At 34.0% G+C, this 3,763-nt stretch overlaps 1 pseudogene across 1 annotated transcript; it reads right to left on the bottom strand.

The window, feature by feature from the left end:
* Nucleotides 1-277: 277 nt before the first annotated feature.
* Nucleotides 278-1,610, bottom strand: LOC143616535 (glutathione S-transferase PARB-like; annotated as a pseudogene). Its single transcript, XR_013150677.1, has 3 exons — nt 1,282-1,610; nt 1,149-1,197; nt 278-743 (listed from the first exon to the last, which is right to left on the bottom strand). The product of XR_013150677.1 is annotated as a glutathione S-transferase PARB-like (transcript).
* Nucleotides 1,611-3,763: the final 2,153 nt, after the last annotated feature.

Below are 3,763 nucleotides of genomic sequence, written 5' to 3'. Positions count from 1 at the left end.
TTTCTGATACTCGAATCTGGGACCTTGGAAACCTTATGAGCGGAATAATCTCCGGTAAATGTTCGGTTAATGGAACTTTTGTGGTGTTTATTATCTTTAAAACCATAAAGCCCTAATCTTTTTCATAACATGGTTTGGCCTGTCTTGACGTTTATAAAGACAAACAAAAAAAGATACACATATAATTGCATAAGTTTACTAGCAAACAAGTGAACAACAATAATTGTTAAAATACATTCATTTTATTCAGGCCAAAAAGTTCACAAATCACAAACACTACGTAAAATAATTCTCACGTTCACTTTGGAAACATGGACGTAACCTTCACCCAAGCCGGCCTGGAAAGGATATCAGAAGCCCACTCGCTAACACGCGGCCGCGCATCAAACAGACTCTTCACCTTTGTCCCCATCAAGATATGCGTGTTCGGTATGTGGTGAAGATCCGCGAGCGTGATGCTATCTCCACCCAAATACTTGCTCTCCGTTAGCCGTTGTTCGTACACGTCAAGCAAATCCGCCAGTTTCTTTTCAAACTCCATCACAACCGCCTCGTCAGTTGTCAATCCAAAAATCTGTTTAAAATGTAGCTCCAAGTCAGCCTTGTCGACGTCGGATCAAACTTCTGACCTTCCACTTCCATCCACACTGTCTGTATAGCCGATTTCTTCGAATCCTTAAATATGAGACTCGTCCCCTTATCTGCGTAAGCCTCGGCTACATACTTGGTAATCGCCCTTGATTCTGCAACAAAATGATTACAATAAAGTGCAGGGCTGGCTCAATGGATTTTAAGGCCTAAATCGAATAAGATTTTGTGGTCATTTCATGACAATTGTTAAAAAAAATTGAAAAAAAAACGCTTATTACATGTCCTGAACTCATGACTGTCAGTTGTCGCATAGCAACAACCAAGCTTACCACTAAACCAATAACTTTGAATTTATTTTGCCCACATTAATAACATATAATGGGGTTTTGTATTTTTATTTTTCATTTGGAGACCTTAATTAAGTGTGACCAAAAGCCCCTGCCTGGTTTCGCTGGCCCACGGGTCGGCCTTGATAAAGTGGCAGGTAAACAACCAACAAGTTACGCACCGTTTTGGTAATTAGTAAGAATTAATGATCTATAATTAGTAATTATTACCAAATAGCTTGAAATCGCCATCCTCAAACACGGGAACTTGACCGAATGGCTGCATGGATAATAAATCTAGAAAATTTCAAACAAATAACAAATTCATTACTATGAAATATTCGAGTGATAAAGATTACGGTACGTTTAGAGCTAGGAACTGAGGTGTCTTCTGTTCACGGGTGGCAAAATCAACTGGAACGAACTCGAAATCAAGATCCTTCTCAAAGAGAGCTGCCATGCACGAAGCGCTGGCGGTGAACGAATGAGTCCGTGCAATTTGATCGTCATGGTAGCTGAATTTAGGTGTAATCGTTTGTTAGATGATGCAAATTAATTAATGCAGAAAATAGCTGATAGAAATATGTGAATGAGGGGAGTATGTAACTATGCATATACGAAGGTTCCTAGTGTATAGTTTTTGGCCTTTTACAAGTATGTGTAAATAACAATGTTTTGAAGCCATCAAACCGGTCATCCATCGATATATTCGAAAAGATGAATAATATGACCGGTCTTAGAAAACCGGATATATTAAGAACTAGCTTTTGAACCCGTGTATTACACGAGATTTGTCAAATAATAAAAATAAAAAGATCCATTATCTGAAAGAAATAGACAAAATTATAGGTAAAAAGAAGATAAAATATATAGTACAAATAATAAGAAATCTGGAATCTCAAATTTACAAATTCGATTTTTTTTATATACAACATTTGCAAAATTGTTTTGACCAATTACCCGTGGATAACTATGATAAATGAGATGAGAGATTAGAGAATTAGAAGATAAATTATAACCCATTTCTAAAATTGTTTTATTCCATGACTCATGGATAGGTAGGATAAATAAGATGAGACATTAGAGAATTAAAAATAAAATTATAATCCATTTGTCAAAATTAATTTGACCCATGATAAATGGATAGTTAGGATGAATGAAGATGATTCCCAACTATCAACTATTAGCCAATAATAATCCCAACTAACAATGTGACTGGTAATAATCCCAACTATCAGTTTTGTTACCAATAACAATCCCAGTTAAATAAACAGTTAACTCCGTTAATTATTGATGACATGGCGCGTGACGTGGTGATTACTTGGCTGGTGAGGTGTACTTTTTCATTTTATTTTAAATCTTAAATATACAGAAGAAATTTTGATATTCTTTCAAAGAAAATAAAGCTAGTTCGTTTTTACAGCCAACTCTTCTAATCGTTCTGTATCTTTCAATCCTATCAAAGAAAATTAGCCCGGAATTTTGTATTTATATTTTTCAACATGTCCAGAAGTTTCAGGCTCAATCCAGTTTGAACAATAACCACCCTGTTTAACAGCCACATGCCATGTCACACGCCATGTCATCAACAATTAATGTAGTTAACTGTTTTATTTAACTGGGATTGTTATTGGTAACAAAACTGATAGGTGGGATTATTACCGGTCACATTGTTAGTTGAGATTATTATTGGCCAATAGTTGATAGTTGAGATTATTAATATCCAATTTTCCATTAGAAAATTAGAAAAGAAATTATAAACCCACTTACCAATATGGTTTTGCTCCATAACACATGGATAGGTAAGATGAATGGGAAGAGATATTAGGCCAAGAATAAATATGAGATTGTTACATCATCCTCATTATTTTATTTTATTAGTATAGTTAAATTTTTCAAAAAAAAATATTATACATTTATACCTAGATCGCCGGCCATAAGTTCGACAAAGTCACAAAACAAATTCTTTTCTGACAAGTGACATCCATAACTTCGACAAAACAAACTCAAAATTTTTCTTGTATAAAAACATCCTTTGATTTTTTTTATTCTTTAACTAAGAAATTGTTTTAATTAATATAAGCTTCCCCATTATACGTCATGTTAGAGTATCTACAATAACAAATTTTTACAAACTGTCATATCATTTACACGTTAGATTCTAAATTTTTCTTAAAAACCTCAATTTATTCCACAACAAACATTCACAAACCTCATGGTTGAAAGCCCCGGTCTTGAAAAACGGTATAATATATATGCATATAATATATCTATATGTGTATGTGAGATGGAGAAAGAAAAAAATTGTCCACCTCACTAGTTTGCAGGAACAAACTTAGTCCATGGACTTTGTTCCACAACAAAGAAATTTATAACCCACTCGTCTGTAATACGCCACGTAGATCTAGCTGGACCTTGAGTTTTACACCCCGTTATGAATGCTCTTTGTTACACGTGTGTGTATTTTGAGATGGGGCAATGGGTTTCCATCTACCATAGTATATTTCCATCTGACAAACGAAAACTAATCTACTACACCAATGTACAAATCTGTTGCTACATTAGTTTATGTGACAACAAGACTTGGTGCAAGGAAAATTTTAAAATTAAGAATATTTTTTCTCTCTTATAGTTGACATTGTCATTCCCCCCCCCCCCTTTTTTCTAAATCCAGACTAATTGGCTTAGTCAAACATTGAATTTTTTTAACAACAAATTTATTTTCATCAAAATCTTCCTAACCTTAAACATTGAATTATGACCAAGAACGATAAATATGAAATTATGAATACCTCAAAATAGCAAATATATTATTATGCTTATAGAATCGGTAAACAAACATACCA

This window comes from Bidens hawaiensis, unplaced genomic scaffold, assembly GCF_021521415.1.
Source record: "Bidens hawaiensis isolate Kalapana, Puna unplaced genomic scaffold, B.hawaiensis_p1.1 tig00047737_1, whole genome shotgun sequence".
Classification (NCBI taxonomy): domain Eukaryota; kingdom Viridiplantae; phylum Streptophyta; class Magnoliopsida; order Asterales; family Asteraceae; genus Bidens; species Bidens hawaiensis.
This window is presented reverse-complemented; position numbering and strand designations above follow the sequence as displayed.